The 20,551-nt window shown below is 47.2% G+C and overlaps 1 protein-coding gene and 1 non-coding gene across 2 annotated transcripts in view; one reads left to right on the plus strand and one right to left on the minus strand.

The window, feature by feature from the left end:
• Window positions 1–20,551, minus strand: part of LOC126094554 (tumor necrosis factor alpha-induced protein 8-like protein) — a 531,244-nt gene that overhangs the window by 411,955 nt on the left and 98,738 nt on the right. The gene's annotated exons all lie outside the window — the stretch shown is intronic.
• Window positions 7,309–7,382, plus strand: Trnas-cga (transfer RNA serine (anticodon CGA)). Its single transcript has one exon. It is a non-coding gene; the product is annotated as a tRNA-Ser (tRNA).

The raw sequence follows: 20,551 nt of genomic DNA on the forward strand, positions 1-20,551 counted from the left end.
GGACTGAGCACGTAACTGCAGTGTACAAGAAAGCATCGGCATCTCTCAAGCCTTTCAAAAATATGAAAAGCTCTTCTCACTTGAACTGAAAAAGAAACTTGTACAAGCATTTATACTACGATGTTATTTTCCAAGGCTTTTGTCAGGAAAGCTCAGGCGCCTGGAACTGGTCATGAATGCCTGCGTTCGTTATATCTGCGATGTTCGACTCTTTGATCATGTTTCACCAACATATGCATAGCTATCCTGGCTATGTGCAGCCAAGCACACAAATATCCGTACACTCTACCTTAACGCTCTTATCTGAACAACACGGCAGAAACAACCGTTCCAATCAGAGCAAAATCCTTTCGTCCCACTCCACATTTCAGCCACATTTCGAAGACCTTCTCAGTAGCAGGAACCCTACTCTGGAATAACGTGCCACATTGTAGTAGAGAACTGAATAACCTCTCCAGTTTCAGAAGTAATGGTTCAAATGGCTCTGAGCACTATGGGACTTAACTTCTGAGGTCATCAGTCCCCTAGAACTTAGAACTACTAAAACCTAACTAACTTAAGGACATCACACACATCCGTGTCCGAGGCAGGATTCGAACCTGCGACCATAGCGGTCGCGCGGTTCCAGACAAAATCTATCGACTTGCAGCGTTTAATATTACTCAGCGTTTGGGTGACTAACATGTTTATTGTACACGTCACACTTCTGCAAGTTGAATTTTTTGGATTCACAAAACAGACGTACTGCCTTTAAAATGGTTCAAATGGCTCTAAGCACTATGGGACTTAAAATCTGAGGTCACCAGTCCCCTAGACTTAGAACTTAAACCTAACTAATGTAAGGACATCATACACATCCATGCCCGAGGCAGGATTCGAACCTGCGACCGTAGCGGTCGCGCAGTTCCAGACTGTAGGACCTAGAACCGCTCCGCCACTCCGGCCGGCCAGAAGTAATGACATATGTTCTAAAGCAACAATAAGGATTACCATTGTCCATGTACACACTCGTTACCCTTTTACATCCTTATTTCCAATCACATCTTCCTCGTGTCTCAATATTCTTAAATGGTGCAATATCATCAAATATCCTTTCCTCAGAACTTTCTTTATCATAAAAGATCTATCTTGTACACTTCTAAATACTTTTTATGTCTGCCATTATTATTATTATTATTTTATTATTATTATTACTGTTATTATTATTGTCATTGTTCTTCTTACTATTATTACTATTATCGCTATTAGCAGCAGCAGCTGCAGTAGCACAAGTGCTGCCAGTATTAACTTTATTAGTTCATAGGCAGTATAATGTACTCAAACTGTCACTTCAGACACTCAAATCATTTTAATACTGTTTATCATATTAAAATTATTATGTCTTAGGAAACTGTGATGTATAAAAAAAGCCACTGTATGGTTGAAACTGGTCCGATGTAAGAGAGGGCCTGATGGCCCTAATCAGATGAGTTTAAATAAATAAATAAAGAAAAACATTTCGATGTTTCACAAATACGCTTTTGATATATATTAAGTTCACGTTAACTTGTTATGAAGTTGTTCCTGCATTATTTATGTGTTAAAAACAGTGAGTTCACCCCACAGAAGTGTGACACGATAGGTTTGTAGTGGACTTGTAAATAACGCTGGGAAATCGAGAAAAATGCAAGTAGTAGTGCACACACACGAAAGATACCGATAAATTACGCTGTAAACAATGTGCTACCACTGCCAGTTTAAAAGTACTTGGGGAGTGTTGCGCTGTCGGTGGAGAAGCAGTAGCAGGAGAATCAGTCTGAGGCAACCGACGGTTTGTGGACAATAACATTCCTGAAATGTACTGGCCTGCCTAGAGTGCCGACCTGATCCCAGTGGAACATCTTTCAGAAGAGTCAGGACGTCGACTTCGCTCCAGGCCACAGCGTCCAACATGATTACATTCTCTGGTTTCGACTCTTGAGGACGACTGGGGTGCCGTTCCTCTCCAGAGATACAGAGATCTCATTGCAAGTCCCCAGGCAGATTTGCAACCGTCGTAAAGGCGATGGGTGGTCAAACCCCACATTAATGTCCACTAAGAAGTGTCCGGATACTTCTGATCACATAGTCTACGTTCGCAGATAGGCAGGGCCGGGGGGGGGGGGGGGTGCAAAGTAGAGATGGGCAAAGTCGTTCATCCTTGGGAACTAGTTCACTGGTGATCGCTCTTTTTTGGGAATCGTTCATTTTTACTCGCTCACCGTTCACTGTGTTTGGTCTACAGTTCTAATGAATAACTGAAAATTAGGAGCATAGCTTACTGAAGATGGAAGGCTCCAAGAGGGGGCACTTGCCTCTCCCCCTGGAGTACTGAGTTTTTATTCATAACAGAATTCTCACAGACTTGTAATTTTCGTGATTCTGCAAAACATCTCGTTTAGCCAATTGTAGCGTTATGTGGCTGATCGCAGTGAAATGATATAAGACGGCGCACGAATAACCGGCCTCGAGTACAGACTGCTCGCCAATTACGCACGATTTGTTGACCGCTACGACCAGAATAGATAAACATGTAATAATTAGGCAGTGAAGAAATAACAAATAAGCTAATGCAAACAACATCGAGACAATAGATGACGACTCTAAGCGACAATGAGCAGCTAGTACTCGGGGCCGATTTTTCGTGTGCCACCCTGTACCACCAAAATAATATTCTCTTTACAAAATCTGACACGCTACACTCGATTACGAAGCGCGAGCTTCATTCGGTTGGAAGTCGGTCTACCTTCCGTAACAATGAAGATGTTCTTTTACCTTGGATAAAAAAAAGACTAGTGTGCTGTGCCGACGTCCTTTGCATGTGTAATAACAACAAATCTTGCCTTTTTACAAGTATTTCTTCTACTCTTTATCGAAATAGTGAAGTAAGCTGATATGCCGTTTTGTTACCTGAAAAGATGTATGTATTACATACCACGTAGTTTTTATGTAATTTACGTAATTGTAAAATACATTTTGATTACCGATCGTGGAAGCTGAAGAGAAAACGAAAAGAACCAGAAGTTCAGAGTTCAAAAAGGTTTGAAACAGATCTAGGATGGGCGTGCGAAGCGATCGGAACGAACAACTAAAACTCGATACTGAACTATGAGCTGTCGGCCGTCGAACTGCGACGAGTGGCCACGCGAAGAAAGACGAGTCCGGTCGAGGGAGACAGAGACCGAGACAGAGACGCGAACAAGATAGAGGCTGGAACGACACCGGCCGACATGCCGTTCGGGAATGAGACCGACCGTTTCCCATTCCCGGGAACTATAAGTAGAAAGACGTGACTGAGACCGAGACAGACGGGAACGAGACTGGCCGACGTGTCGTTTGGGAACGAGGCCGAGACAGACGGGAACGAGACCGGAAGACGTGCCGTTCAGGAAGGAGACCGACCTTTTGCCATTCCCGGGATCTTTCACATAAATTGCAGCATCCCTGAATATGGAAGTAAATAGGAATATAAAAAAAGGGAGGAAGGTTTATCTGTTTAGCAAGAATAATAGAAGGCAGATTTCAGACTACCTAACAGATCAAAACGAAAATTTCTGTTCCGACACTGACAATGTTGAGTGTTTATGGAAAAAGTTCAAGGCAATCGTAAAATGCGTTTTAGACAGGTACGTGCCGAGTAAAACTGTGAGGGACGGGAAAAACCCACCGTGGTACAACAACAAAGTTAGGAAACTACTGCGAAAGCAAAGAGAGCTTTACTGCAAGTTTAAACGCAACGAAAACCTCTCAGACAAACAGAAGCTAAACGATGTCAAAGTTAGCGTAAGGAGGGCTATGCGTGAAGCGTTCAGTGAATTCGAAAGTAAAATTCTATGTACCGACTTGACAGAAAATCCTAGGAAGTTCTGGTCTTACGTTAAATCAGTAAGTGGATCGAAACAGCATATCCAGACACTCCAGGATGATGAAGGCATTGAAACAGAGGATGACACGCGTAAAGCTGAAATATTAAACACCTTGTTCCAAAGCTGTTTCACAGAGGAAGACCGCACTGCAGTTCCTTTTCTAAATCCTCGCACAAACGAAAAAATGGCTGACATCGAAATAAGTGTCCAAGGAATAGAAAAGCAACTGGAATCACTCAACAGAGGAAAGTCCACTGGACCTGACGGGATACCAATTCGATTCTACACAGAGTACGCGAAAGAACTTGCCCCCCTTCTAACAGCCGTGTACCGCAAGTCTCTAGAGGAACGGAAGGTTCCTTATGATTGGAAAAGAGCACAGGTAGTCCCAGCCTTCAAGAAGGGTCGTCAAGCAGATGCGCAAAACTATAGACCTATATCTCTGACGTCGATCTGTTGTAGAATTTTAGAACATGTTTTTTGCTCGAGTATCATGTCGTTTTTGGAAACCCAGAATCTACTATGTAGGAATCAACATGGATTCCGGAAACAGCGATCCTGTGAGACGCAACTCGCTTTATTTGTTCATGAGACCCATAAAATATTAGATACAGGCTCCCAGGTAGATGCTATTTTCCTTGACTTCCGGAAGGCGTTCGATACAGTTCCGCACTGTCGCCTGATAAACAAAGTAAGAGCCTACTGAATATCAGACCAGCTGTGTGGCTGGATTGAAGAGTTTTTAGCAAACAGAACACAGCATGTTGTTATCAATGGAGAGACGTCTACAGACGTTAAAGTAACCTCTGGCGTGCCACAGGGGAGTGTTATGGGACCATTGCTTTTCACAATATATATAAATGACCTAGTAGATAGTGTCGAAAGTTCCATGCGGCTTTTCGCGGATGATGCTGTAATATGCAGAGAAGTTGCAGCATTAGAAATTTGTAGCGAAATGCAGGAAGATCTGCAGCGGATAGGCACTTGGTGCAGGGAGTGGCAACTGACCCTTAACATAGACAAATGTAATGTATTGCGAATACATAGAAAGAAGGATCCTTTATTGTATGATTATATGATAGCAGAACAAACACTGGTAGCAGTTACTTCTGTAAAATATCTGGGAGGATGCGTGTGGAACGATTTGAAGTGGAATGATCATATAAAATTAATTGTTGGTAAGACGGGTACCAGGTTGAGATTCATTGGGAGAGTCCTTAGAAAATGTAGTCCATCAACAAAGAAGGTGGCTTACAAAACACTCGTTCGACCTATACTTGAGTATTGCGCATCAGTGTGGGATCCGTACCAGATCGGGTTGATGGAGGAGATAGAGAAGATCCAAAGAAGAGCGACGCGTTTCGTCACAGGGTTATTTGGTAATCGTGATAGCGTTACGGAGATGTTTAACAAACTCAAGTGCCAGACTCTGCAAGAGAGGCGCTCTGCATCGCGGTGTAGCTTGTTCGCCAGGTTTCGAGAGGGTGCGTTTCTGGATGAGGTATCGAATATATTGCTTCCCCCTACTTATACCTCCCGAGGAGATCACGAATGTAAAATTAGAGAGATTAGAGCGCGCACGGAGGCTTTCAGACAGTCGCTCTTCCCGCGAACCATACGCGACTTTAACAGGAAAGGGAGGTAATGACAATGGCACGTAAAGTGCCCTACGCCACACACCGTTGGGTGGCTTGCGGAGTATAAATGTGGATGTAGATGTAGATCTATAAGTAGAAAGACGCGACTGAGACCGAGACAGACGGGAACGAGACCGGCCGACGTGCCGTTTGGGAACGAGACCGATCGTTTCCCATTCCCAGGAACTATAAGTAGAAAGCCGCGACCGAGACCGAGACAGACAGGAACGAGACCGGCCAACGTGCCGTTCGGGAACGAGACTGACCGTTTCCCATTCCCGGGAACTATAAGTAGAAAGCCGCGACCGAGACCGAGACAGACGGGAATGAGATCGGCCGACGTGCCTTTCGGGAACGAGACCAACCGTTTCTCGTTCCCGGGAATTCTAAGCAGAAAGCTGCGACTGAAGTGAACTATGAAAGACCATTCCTTCTAATTCGTTCCTTACTCGTTCCGTTCATCGTGGTGAACCGTTCCTTTGGACATGTTAGTTCGCGAACGACCCATCTCCAGTGCAAATCATGTCTCGAGTAAATTATATGATCTTTTCTGTAGTTTATAAATGTTACTCTCCTGAGTATGCTGAGCGTTCAGTAGGGTCACATCTGGAGCTCACACTGATTCCTGTGTGTGGGACGCGTACTGCGGCACCAGCACATAGCAAGACAGCGAATGCACGGCGACCACCGGGTTCCCCGGCTGGCTGCCGCCGCGACAGCTGCCGAGGCAGGAGTCACGAAGCCGTCGCCGTTCCGCGTCGTTATCATTCTGTGCGGGCGGCCACGGCCGTGGCTTTGGCGCGGTTGATCGCTGAGAGCCGCCAGTTGCCAGCTGACGTGATATGTGCAGGCGCGCGGCACTGGTCCCTGACCAGTTCGCGGGATCACGGCGGCTGCACTGCGACGCACAGTGTAGAAACCTGTCAGAGCGCTCACCGACCGACCGCCAGCTTCCGGGTTAGCGCTGGTTTATACAGCTGGCTAAGGTTTACGAATTCACATGACGCGTGCGCAGTGATACCTGTTGTCTACCGTAATTTGTTTTAATGTTTTATTTAAGCTTTCAAACAGTTGCGATTAGAGTTGGAAAAACTACTGTTAACAACTGTCAACATCAGTAACTTAGAGGTAGATCATCGGAGTAGTGAAGAAATTTGAATCACTAAGTCTTCCGGTCCAGGTTGTATACCAATTAGGTTCCTCTCAGAGTATGCTGATACAATAGCGCCATTAAAATTGCTACACCACGAAGATGACGTGCTACAGACGCGAATTTAACCAACAGGAAGAAGATGCTGTGATATGCAAATGATTAGCTTTTCAGAGCATTCACACAAGGTTGGCGCCGGTGGCGACACCTACAACGTGCTGACATGAGGAACGTTTCTTATACACAAACGTTTCCGACCGATTTCTTATACACAAAGAGCACTTGACAGGCGTTGCCTGGTGAAACGTTGTTGTGATGCCTTGTGTAAGGAGGAGAAATGCGTACCATCACGTTTCCGACTTTGATAAAGGTCGGATTGTAGCCTATCGCGATTGCGGTTTATCGTATCGCGACATTTCTGCTCGCGTTGGTCGAGATCCGATGACTGTTAGCAGAATATGGAATCGGTGGGTTCAGGAGGGTAATACCGACCGCCGTGCCGGATCCCAAGGGCTTCGTATCACTAGCAGTCGAGATGACAGGAATCTTATCCACATGGCTGTAACGGGTCGTGCAGCCACGTCTCGATCCCTGAGTCAATGGGGAAGTAAAGCTGTGAGTACCGGGCGTGAGTCGTGCTTCGGTAGCTCAGACGGTAGAGCACTTGCCCGCGAAAGGCAAAGGTCCCGAGTTCGAGTCTCGGTCGGTGCACATAGTTTTAATCTGTCAGGAAGTTTTATATATTTACAACTCGTACTAAATGGATCCGTGTTTCAAAGTTTTACTGACCTTCAAAGTAGTTACCACCACTGTGTAGAACCCGTTACCAGCGATGTGGAAGTCGTAGAATACTCTTAGCAGTGCCAGTAGTGTTGACAGTTCGAGCGGCGCGGTCTATTGCACGACGAATTTCTAGCAGTTCTGAAGCGAATGCCGTGAAGTCTTTCCTTCAGTTTATAAATCGAGTTGAAATCACGAGGGCTTAAGTCAGGGGACTGCAGTAGGTGGTATAGCACTTAGCAGCCCCATCAATCAAACAAATCAGTAACAGCTTGCACTTTACGTTCTTGAGCATTGTCCTGCAAAATGATGGTCAGGTCCTGCAGAGAGTTTCATCACTTCTGTCTCTAAGTTGCTCATTTTTGGAACACAACGTATGACCATCTTAGAGACAGTAGTGATGGTTGGTTGCGTGTCAGAAACTGTATTTTATATTTTTGTTTTGGCAACCAGGCAGGTTTCATACAACTTTCATCATAGATATTAGGTTTAATACACCGAAGAGCAACGCATGCACTGGATTTAATACTTTGCACATTACCATAAACATAATATTACAGTAGAATCACACACTGAAGAGCCAAAGAAACTGGTGCACCACCGTAATATCATATAGGAGCGCCGCGAACACTCAGAAGTGCCGCAACACGATGTGATATCGTTATATCCAAATAGTTTATAAATGTTAAGCTACATTCAGATCCGATGAGAGCACCTTTAGTGTGTTGAAACCGGTTATCTAGTAAATCTTGGCTTTTGAATTATTTCTATAAGTAAGGAAATTTTACTTATTGCACGTATCGAATAGAGAAGGAAGAGTACATGATTAAATTTGTAGGTAATCTGGGGGTGTACAGGGTGTGATATTTAGTACGCAGCTTTACCACATTTCGTTGCGCCAAATGACGTGAGGTTGTTTTTGAGCTACGGCCACACTGTGCCTAATATTGTTCCCCACTAAATGTCTGTGAGAAAGCGATTCTATGTCTGTTTTCAGCTTGCCTAACGTCTCTCAATAGGTCACTTGCCGATGCTCTTAAATCATTTTGGCACATCGTCAATGTTTTATGGACCAACAATCGACATTGGTCAACCTCCACTAAAGTCCACATACCAGTCTGACCCGTCTTTCATGAAGCTGACTGATTACCAACACTTGAAGAAAGTGATTTGAGATATTGTTGTCGATTTTACGGAAAACATAAAAAAAATTCATCCAACAAAAACTTTGACGTGACGTATCCCTTTTATCGTCACTTTGTTTCCTTAAACGCTCACAATATACTCACCTAATTTCTGAGCTTTCATTGTTTTAACAACAAAAAATGACAGACTTTAAAACAGTAGTGATGTCACCTCTCAATAGAACCATCCAGTGGTAGTTTGTAAAAGCTAAAAAGGTGGCACTTGTAGTGGATTCGACTGATGTCCAGAGTACCTAACCAGCTGACTGATTCGTATGACTCCGAACTTTCTTTATGGAACGCGTTAAAGTACTACGCTTCCACATAAAATTACACAAACCGGCACTGTTAGGAGCCGAAGGTCCAGCTACAGAGCTCGCCCGAGCCCACCGCCAGCAGCAGGCGCCCCCTCCCCCCCCCCTCCCCCCCCCCCTCCCCCCACCATCAAGCTGGCAGGGGCAGGCAGCAGGCACATGCCTTATCGACTGTGGCAGCTGGTCGTTCTCGTCCACAAGTCAGCTCCCGCCGCCTCCACAGGGACAGCTGAAGCAGCAGAGGCGACTGAGGATGTCACAAGACCTAATTATATCCGCGCTAACGAGACCACAGCTGATATTCCCAGTTAACCAGTTCAGTGAATGACATCTTGTCCAGTAGCGAAGCGATGTGGATCAACACGTCCCACTACACTTTAATTTTTTAATCTGGCCGTTCTAGATAATCCAACTATTTTGTAAAAAGAACTGCATATGTCCAGGTCTTCGCTGAATGTGCCATTTCACTTTTTTCCTTTCTTTCAACTTTTACTTCCTTTTTTTCGTTTTGCTTGTCACTGACTCCGTTTCATTCCAAAAGTTTGAGGCGTGTCGGTCCGTGAGGTGTATATGGATGACGTAGTCGTTGGAAGAGGTAACGGATATGGAAGAAATTCGCCCGTGTCCTTCTCAAAAGGAACGAACCCATGTTTAACATTAATCTGTTTAGGTAAAGGCAGAGAACATAAATCCTGCCGGATAGACGGGAATTTGAATCCCTCTCCTGTTTTCTCTTGCTCTGACAGCATAACTACGAAAGCAGATTTCATCACTTTTATAACACTTTGAATTCATTCATTTAAAAATACACTCCTGCAAATGGAAAAAAGAACACATTGACACCGGTGTGTCAGACCCACCATACTTGCTCCGGACACTGCGAGAGGGCTGTACAAGCAATGATCACACGCACGGCACAGCGGACACACCAGGAACCGCGGTGTTGGCCGTCGAATGGCGCTAGCTGCGCAGCATATGTGCACCGCCGCCGTCAGTGTCAGCCAGTTTGCCGTGGCATACGGAGCTCCATCGCAGTCTTTAACACTGGTAGCATGCCGCGACAGCGTGGACGTGAACCGTATGTGCAGTTGACGGACTTTGAGCGAGGGCGTATAGTGGGCATGCGGGAGGCCGGGTGGACGTACCGCCGAATTGCTCAACACGTGGGGCGTGAGGTCTCCACAGTACATCGATGTTGTCGCCAGTGGTCGGCGGAAGGTGCACGTGCCCGTCGACCTGGGACCGGACCGCAGCGACGCACGGATGCACGCCAAGACCGTAGGATCCTACGCAGTGCCGTAGGGGACCGCACCGCCACTTCCCAGCAAATTAGGGACACTGTTGCTCCTGGGGTATCGGCGAGGACCATTCGCAACCGTCTCCATGAAGCTGGGCTACGGTCCCGCACACCGTTAGGCCGTCTTCCGCTCACGCCCCAACATCGTGCAGCCCGCCTCCAGTGGTGTCGCGACAGGCGTGAATGGAGGGACGAATGGAGACGTGTCGTCTTCAGCGATGAGAGTCGCTTCTGCCTTGGTGCCAATGATGGTCGTATGCGTGTTTGGCGCCGTGCAGGTGAGCGCCACAATCAGGACTGCATACGACCGAGGCATACAGGGCCAACACCTGGCATCATGGTGTGGGGAGCGATCTCCTACACTGGCCGTACACCACTGGTGATCGTCGAGGGGACACTGAATAGTGCACGGTACATCCAAACCGTCATCGAACCCATCGTTCTACCATTCCTAGACCGGCAAGGGAACTTGCTGTTCCAACAGGACAATGCACGTCCGCATGTATCCCGTGCCACCCAACGTGCTCTAGAAGGTGTAAGTCAACTACCCTGGCCAGCAAGATCTCCGGATCTGTCCCCCATTGAGCATGTTTGGGACTGGATGAAGCGTCGTCTCACGCGGTCTGCACGTCCAGCACGAACGCTGGTCCAACTGAGGCGCCAGGTGGAAATGGCATGGCAAGCCGTTCCACAGGACTACATCCAGCATCTCTACGATCGTCTCCATGGGAGAATAGCAGCCTGCATTGCTGCGAAAGGTGGATATACACTGTACTAGTGCCGACATTGTGCATGCTCTGTTGCGTGTGTCTATGTGCCTGTGGTTCTGTCAGTGTGATCATGTGATGTATCTGACCCCAGGAATGTGTCAATAAAGTTTCCCCTTCCTGGGACAATGAATTCAGGGTGTTCTTATTTCAATTTCCAGGAGTGTATATTTTAGTCTTACAGAAGCTCTCCTGCCAACCTTGCAAGGTTCATAGGAGAGGTTCTGCAAAGTTTGGAAGGTAGGAGACGAGGTACTGGCAGAAGTAAAGCTGTGAGGACGGGGCGTGAGTCGTGCTTGGGTAGCTCTTGCCCGCGGAAGGCAAAGGTCCCGAGTTCGAGTCTCGGTCCGGCACACAGTTTTAATCTGCCAGGAAGATTCATATCAGCGCAAACTCCCCTGTAGAGTGAAAATTTCATTCTGGAATAGAATTGTCTGCAGTGATGAGTCCCGCTTCGTACTGATTCCCGATGTCCAGCGATGACGTGTCTGCAGACGCCTCGGACAGCTGCGGAATACCCACCTGACTGTCGCCGGCCATACGGCTCGACAACCAGGAGTGGTGGACTGGGGGGGTCGTTTCTTTTCACAGCGGGGCCCCTTTGGTTTTCATTCGCGGCATCCTAACAGCACAGAATACGTCGACAATATTTTACGCCCCGTTTTGTTGCCTTTCATGCCCCCCATGAACCATGGACCTTGCCGTTGGTGGGGAGGCTTGCGTGCCTCAGCGATACAGATGACCGTACCGTAGGTGCAACCACAACGGAGGGGTATCTGTTGAGAGGCCAGACAAACATGTGGTTCCTGAAGAGGGGCAGCAGCCTTTTCAGTAGTTGCAGGGGCAACAGTCTGGATGATTGACTGATCTGGCCTTGTAACATTAACCAAAACGGCCTTGCTGAGCTGGTACTGCGAACGGCTGAAAGCAAGGGGAAACTACAGCCGTAATTTTTCCCGAGGACATGCAGCTCCACTGTATGATTAAATGATGATGGCGTCCTCTTGGGTAAAATATTCCGGAGGTAAAATAGTCCCCCATTCGGATCTCCGGGCGGGGACTACTCAGGAGGACGTCGTTATCAGGAGAAAGAAAACTGGCGTTCTACGGATCGGAGCGTGGAATGTCAGATCCCTTAATCGGGCAGGTAGGTTATACAGAAGAATGCTGAAGATTAGGTGGGTAGATCACGTAACTAATGAGGAGGTATTGAATAGGATTGGGGAGAAGAGAAGTTTGTGGCACAACTTAACTAGAAGAAGGGATCGGTTGGTAGGACATGTTTTGAGGCATCAAGGGATCACAAATTTAGTATTGGAGGGCAGTGTGGAGGGTAAAAATCGTAGAGGGAGACCAAGAGATGAATACACTAAACAGATTCAGAAGGATGTAGGTTGCAGTAGATACTGGGAGATGAAGAAGCTTGCACAGGATAGAGTAGCATGGAGAGCTGCATCAAACCAGTCTCAGGACTGAAGACCACAACAACAACAACATCTCCACGCTTGCCAAACCCTACCTTTGCCGGCAAGGTAGCCGGCTCTGTCCTCAATTAATAATTGGCTGGAGCATTACGGGCAGGGCCCCCCAACCAGCTCGGGATTTTGATAGCCTAACGCGCCAACTTTATAGAATTTAGCACTGTATCCCCAGGAGGACATCCAACAACTCTATCAATCAACACCAAGCCGAATAACTGCGTGCACAAGGGCCAGAGGTAGACCAACACGTTACTGCCTTCCTCAGTTTGTGAAGCTCTTTCTCTTGAACACATAATCCAATTTTTCTAAAATTGTAATCCTTTGTTTGTCTGTGCATGTACATCACATCTACCGATTCCCTTCCAATTCGGATAACTCCTTCATGGTGCTTCGGTTTTTTTTTTTCTTGTCTTAGGCTGTATATCAGCGCGCCAGATGGGGAAACGGTAGTGTATGTCATTTTTTCTTTCTTTCATCACAAATTGTTATTGTTTATACAGATATTCTATGTAGACACCCCTGCCCCTTAAATACACTCCTGGAAATTGAAATAAGAACACCGTGAATTCATTGTCCCAGGAAGGGGAAACTTTATTGACACATTCCTGGGGTCAGATACATCACATGATCACACTGACAGAACCACAGGCACATAGACACAGGCAACAGAGCATGCACAATGTCGGCACTAGTACAGTGTATATCCACCTTTTGCAGCAATGCAGGCTGCTATTCTCCCATGGAGACGATCGTAGAGATGCTGGATGTAGTCCTGTGGAACGGCTTGCCATGCCATTTCCACCTGGCGCCTCAGTTGGACCAGCGTTCGTGCTGGACGTGCAGACCGCGTGAGACGACGCTTCATCCAGTCCCAAACATGCACAATGGGGGACAGATCCGGAGATCTTGCTGGCCGGGGTAGTTGACTTACACCTTCTAGAGCACGTTGGGTGGCACGGGATACATGCGGACGTGCATTGTCCTGTTGAAACAGCAAGTTCCCTTGCCGGTCTAGGCATGGTAGAACGATGGGTTCGATGACGGTTTGGATGTACCGTGCACTATTCAGTGTCCCCTCGACGATCACCAGTGGTGTACGGCCAGTGTAGCAGATCGCTCCCCACACCATGATGCCGGGTGTTGGCCCTGTGTGCCTCGGTCGTATGCAGTCCTGATTGTGGCGCTCACCTGCACGGCGCCAAACACGCATACGACCATCATTGGCACCAAGGCAGAAGCGACTCTCATCGCTGAAGACGACACGTCTCCATTCGTCCCTCCATTCACGCCTGTCGCGACACCACTGGAGGCGGGCTGCACGATGTTGGGGCGTGAGCGGAAGACGGCCTAACGGTGTGCGGGACCGTAGCCCAGCTTCATGGAGACGGTTGCGAATGGTCCTCGCCGATACCTCAGGAGCAACAGTGTTCCTAATTTGCTGGGAAGTGGCGGTGCGGTCCCCTACGGCACTGCGTAGGATCCTACGGTCTTGGCGTGCTTCCGTGCGTCGCTGCGGTCCGGTCCCAAGTCGACGGGCACGTGCACCTTCCGCCGAGCACTGGCGACAACATCGATGTACTGTGGAGACCTCACGCCCCACGTGTTGAGCAATTCGGCGGTACGTCCACCCGGCCTCCCGCATGCCCACTATACGCCCTCGCTCAAAGTCCGTCAACTGCACATACGGTTCACGTCCACGCTGTCGCGGCATGCTACCAGTGTTAAAGACTGCGATGGAGCTCCGTATGCCACGGCAAACTGGCTGACACTGACGGCGGCGGTGCACAAATGCTGCGCAGCTAGCGCCATTCGACGGCCAACACCGCGGTTCCTGGTGTGTCCGCTGTGCCGTGCGTGTGATCATTGCTTGTACAGCCCTCTCGCAGTGTCCAGAGCAAGTATGGTGGGTCTGACACACCGGTGTCAATGTGTTCTTTTTTCTATTTCCAGGAGTGTATATAATCCTTAGTTATACTAACGAATTTGAAATTACGATATTATATGCTATATTCATGCCAACTCACGTGCAACATTTGGTCTATTTCATAGCTAGCTGGCAAACTAAAAGAAAATAGCAGATAACATACAAACTGGCAGAAGTAAAGCTGTGAGGACGGGGCGTGAGTCGTGCGTGGGTAGCTCAGATGGTAGAGCACTTGCCAGCGAAAGGCAAAGGTCCCGAGTTCGCGTCTCGGTCCGGTACACAGTTTTAATCTGCCAGGAAGTTTCATATCAGCGCACACTCCGCTGCAGAGTGAAAATCTCATTCTGGAAACATCCCCCAGGCTGTGGCTAAGCCATGTCTCCGCAATATCCTTTCTTTCAGAAGTGCTAGTTCTGCAAGGTTCGCAGGAGCGCTTCTGTAAAGTTTGGAAGGTAGGAGACGAGGTACTGGCAGAAGTAAAGCTGTGAGGACGGGGCGTGAGTCGTGCTTGGGTAGCTCTGTTGGTAGAGCACTTGCTCGCAAAAGGCAAAGGTCCCGAGTTCGAGTCTCGGTCCGGCACACAGTTTTAATCTGCCAGTAAGTTTCAACATAGAAATAAGTGTATTTTTCAGTCTATTTATGTACAATAGGATATATTTATTGTGCTGAAAGTCAATTGTCAGTTCCTGTACCTAATGTTTCGAATTATACACATCATCGTCGACAGTATGTTTCATTGTCCTATTAACGCTATCTGTCAGATCAGCTTTACACAAAAGCTAAATAATGTAACTTTGACGCTCTGTTTGTTTCTTCAACGAATAAGTATCGGAAAGGCTTTTCCGGCAAATGGTAATAGGTAATGGGCAAGTAATTTGCTATATCGGTAACGCTCATTCTTTTTTTTTTCAATTGTAAATATTTGAGCGGAACATTAAATTTTTCTCCTGTGGAAAGAAGAGTACTGTGATATAACGTTTGTATTACCCTCTGCCAGGCAATTAGATGTGATTTGCAGAGTATCCATGTAGATGTAGATATTGTCTAAGAGTGAATTTTTTTTCTGCAAAAGCATCTCGGTAATTTAAGTACTGTCGAATGGGATGCATTTCAACGAATACTTTCACCGATTCTTTGACATGCATATCAAACTCACCTTCGCGCTATCACAAATGTAGACGCAATCGATCCACACGCTGCATCGTTTCCAGCTTAGAGCGAGTCCCATTCGACGATATTTACGCCTGTAGCGGAGAAATGGTTCAAATGGCTCTGACCACTATGGGACTTAACTTCTGAGGTCATCAGTCCCCTAGAACTTAGAACTACTTAAACCTAACTAACCTAAGGACATCACAAACATCCATGCCCGAGGCAGGATTCGAACCTGCGACCGTAGCGGTCGCTCGCTTCCAGACTGTAACGCCTACAACCGCTCGGCCACCCCCGCCGGTCCTGTAGCGGAGAATATACAGCATCTTGTCACCTAGTCTCTTTTGATGTTATTGTTCTAATTATTCAACTATTATTGTTTGCTCATTAGTTAAATAACGTGACAAAGGAAAGTCAGTTTTGTTGCAAGATTGGTTCACATCAAATTACATAAATTACGAATGTTAGGTAGAAATAGTTTTTGCGTTTCGTGTTTCTAAGTCGACTGCCAGCTCTTAGTACAATGTACAACACGAATAATAAATTATGTTTATTCAAGACATTTACTTCAAATTAACGAATTACATGGAAATATGCATCTATATTGTGAGAGTCAGTCCAATTAACGCATAAAAATATCTGCATAAAGTATAATATTGTAAAACATAACGAACTTGTAAATATCAAAAGAAAAACAATACGTGCTAGATATTCAGATGGGGCACTTTTCTTTTGGTGCCTACATTGTCGAAGCGCACAGCGACGGTAGTCTGTAGTCATAGTTCATCGTGTTACAGGAGTAAAACGGCTGTTATCGTGTGTAACACCCCACCCGTCACTTAGCTGGTTTTGGCGTGTGTTCACCCCAACTACACTCCTGGAAATTGAAATAAGAACACCGTGAATTCATTGTCCCAGGAAGGGTAAACTTTATTGACACATTCCTGGGGTCAGATACATCACATGATCACACTGACAGAACCACAGGCACATAGACACAGGCAACAGAGCATGCACAATGTCGGCACTAGTACAGTGTATATCCACCTTTCGCAGCAATGCAGGCTGCTATTCTTCCATGGAGACGATCGTAGAGATGCTGGATGTAGTCCTGTGGAACGGCTTGCCATGCCATTTCCACCTGGCGCCTCAGTTGGACCAGCGTTCGTGCTGGACGTGCAGACCGCGTGAGACGACGCTTCATCCAGTCCCAAACATGCTCAATGGGGGACAGATCCGGAGATCTTGCTGGCCAGGGTAGTTGACTTACACCTTCTAGAGCACGTTGGGTGGCACGGGATACATGCGGACGTGCATTGTCCTGTTGGAACAGCAAGTTCCCTTGCCGGTCTAGGAATGGTAGAACGATGGGTTCGATGACGGTTTGGATGTACCGTGCACTATTCAGTGTCCCCTCGACGATCACCAGTGGTGTACGGCCAGTGTAGGAGATCGCTCCCCACACCATGATGCCAGGTGTTGGCCCTGTGTGCCTCGGTCGTATGCAGTCCTGATTGTGGCGCTCACCTGCACGGCGCCAAATACGCATACGGCCAGCATTGGCACCAAGGCAGAAGCGACTCTCATCGCTGAAGACGACACGTCTCCATTCGTCCCTCCATTCACGCCTGTCGCGACACCACTGGAGGCTGGCTGCACGATGTTGGGGCGTGAGCGGAAGACGGCCTAACGGTGTGCGGGACCGTAGCCCAGCTTCATGGAGACGGTTGCGAATGGTCCTCGCCGATACCTCAGGAGCAACAGTGTCCCTCATTTGCTGGGAAGTGGCGGTGCGGTCCCCTACGGCACTGCGTAGGATCCTACGGTCTTGGCGTGCATCCGTGCGTCGCTGCGGTCCGGTCCCAGGTCGACGGGCACGTGCACCTTCCGCCGACCACTGGCGACAACATCGATGTACTGTGGAGACCTCACGCCCCATGTGTTGAGCAATTCGGCGGTAGGTCCACCCGGCCTCCCGCATGCCCACTATACGCCCTCGCTCAAAGTCCGTCAACTGCACATACGGTTCACGTCCACGCTGTCGCGGCATGCTACCAGTGTTAAAGACTGCGATGGAGCTCCGTATGCCACGGCAAACTGGCTGACACTGACGGCGGCGGTGCACAAATGCTGCGCAGCTAGCGCCATTTGACGGCCAACACCGCGGTTCCTGGTGTGTCCGCTGTGCCGTGCGTGTGATCATTGCTTGTACAGCCCTCTCGCTGTGTCCGGAGCAAGTATGGTGGGTCTGACACACCGGTGTCAATGTGTTCTTTTTTCCATTTCCAGGAGTGTAATTGACTAACAGATCAACAGAGAGTGCAAAACTGCCGCAATATCGGATAACGCAAAAAAAGTAATATGGCCCTGTGACTGCGGTGGCAGTGTTGACATTAATTTATTAAGAATTGATCACTTTTAATTAAAATTATTCAGCTATTGAACACCAGATGCAAATGTTGAACCTAAAATTAATTAAGAAAGTGACTTGGGATTTCAACTACTTGATTGAAAACAGATGCAGTCGATTAGCACAAATTTATTTTAACTCCCGACCTTCAATCATCACATTACAAGACTCTCCTATCAGGCAGTGGTAATAAATTGCATTTGTGTGGAGTAAAGCGCGATAACTCAGAGTAATTCCTATCGACTGACCCAGGCGTAATGCGAAGTGCGAGAAGAATTCTACAATACGGCCCATGAAACCCTCGTGGAAACTTTGCCGACGTGATCCAACAAATTAATCAGTGGCCGGAGCGGGCGCAATATCACCGAATACAGCGTGGCGGAGCGGCGTCGTTGTGTGGACGTCAGCCGACCTCGTGGTGCTGCAAGGCTGCGCTCGTCTATTCACTCCTAGCTATCTTGCTCAGTACATAGCTGAACGAAAACTTCCTATCTCCAAGCTCAATCGTTCCATTTGCTAAGTCCTAAACTGCAGAGATGCTCACTCTTTCTCAGGCAAGCTGAGTAAAGAACGCCACGTCCGCACTCTAGGCAAGCTGGGAACGGAAGACTTCTTGGGAGACTTCTCACAGTCCGCTCTTCGTCTCGGTTTCCCCTCCAGCAAAATCACTTACGCCAATTGCAGCGCAAGTCGCGTTAATTATGCGTCGCTTCCTAGCGCTGACCAATGCCTGCTCTGGGAAGTGAACAAATTCCCACAAAATTTCCCTTCCTCTCAACTTCTGTTATTTAGCTCCTCCCAGGCCACCCATCAAGGTTAGCGTCTGCACAAATACCAATTTTTCCGGAATTCTGACTCCCAGGAGAGTATTTCAAATTCCTTGGTCCTAGGTTCCCATCGGAGGCCGGCGTATTTCATTCTGTCGCTCTTCACCTGATTTACTTCAGGCTCTGCGGACTGTGAATTCAGCGTGAAGTTGCTATAGTCACGAACACACATATTTTGACCTCTGTTGACCGCTCCACCGTAGCTTTGCGCGGCTTTCTCGCATGTTTCACTGAAAACGGGATGACGGACATTTATCAACAGGCATACAAGTTCTCCGTCTGGTTCCCGGCACACCAGCATGGGGTCAGGGTCAACCACCCATGCTGTCACTCATCTTAAGGCAGCTGTAGGCCGCGCCCCGTTACCGCTTTCTAAGAGCTTGAGCCGCCCTAAGCTACCCATTGTCCCTTCCCTTAGCTGTTCCCTGGCGACCTCGGTCAATTCTGAGTACTTCCCTGGGATAAACTAGCCTCCAGTAAATCGACGCGTTACCACAAAGTTTTCATGTCGTGTGAATTAATCCCGACATTAATTATTTCAATACGTCCATACTATACCCTCTACAACATGCATTGTGCCTTGTCAGTCATTTTTTTTTGTTCAGCCCTACTGTTCGTTCAACGTGAGTTAGGTGATCTTTAATGACTTTATGTAAGGGGCATGGTTCTTGCCATCTTACATGGGGAACCAGTACGCAGTTTGTTGTATTTGAGGTGAAGAATAAAGCTATATTTTGGAGAACAAGGTCACAAAATAATGTACATAATTTACTGAAAAAAGAACCAATCAGATTCTGTACTTGAAATATAGCGAAAACAAGGTAAGATGAGAATTAATGCACATTAAACATGGAAAATAACGAAAAGCGAACAAGATTATTAAAAATCTGCACTCTACTTCTCATTCTCGCTTAATTTTATAACATGTACGAGAAATTCTTAGATGTTAGAAATAATGCATGCAGTATGTGCAGTGTTTTGAGCCAATTGGAGAACCCAGAAGTTACGCATGGCACATGTGTTTTGCAAACATTTCAGAGCATAGTTTACCAAACATAATAAAACTTAACTTATTGCAAGAGATTTCAAATACAGTTAAAAAATGCAATCTTTCCATTTAAAAAAAACTATAGTACCTCCCATATCTCGACAAATAAAAAGGAGGCAATCATTACCAATACTGCAAACGACTTGTCCTTGCCATTTGCGTATAGCCATTTGCCAGAAACGTTGGTTCATATGGCTCTGAGCACTATGGGACTTAACATCTGTGGCCATCAGTCCCCTAGAACTTAGAACTACTTAAGCCTAACTAACCTAAGGACATCACGCACATCCATGCCCAAGGGAGGACTCGAACCTCCACCGGGACCAGCCGCACAGTCCATGAGTGCAGCGCCCGAGACTGCTCGGCTAATCCCACGCGACCCTGTGGAATAAGTCCGCGGCGGAATCAAAATGGTTCAAATGGCTCTGAGGTTCGAGTCCTCCCTCGGGCATGGGTGTGTGTGTGTGTGTGTGTGTCCTTAGAATAATTTAGGTTAAATAGCGTGTAAGCTTAGGGACTGATGGCCTTAGCAGTTAAGTCCCATAAGATTTCACACACATTTTGACCAACAAATGGCTCTGAGCACTATGGGACTTAACATCTGTGGCCATCAGTCCCCTAGAACTTAGAACTACTTAAACCTAATTAACCTAAGGACATTACACACATCCATGCTCGAGGCAGGATTCGATCCTG

This window comes from Schistocerca cancellata, chromosome 8 (genome assembly GCF_023864275.1).
Source record: "Schistocerca cancellata isolate TAMUIC-IGC-003103 chromosome 8, iqSchCanc2.1, whole genome shotgun sequence".
Classification (NCBI taxonomy): Eukaryota; Metazoa; Arthropoda; class Insecta; order Orthoptera; family Acrididae; genus Schistocerca; species Schistocerca cancellata.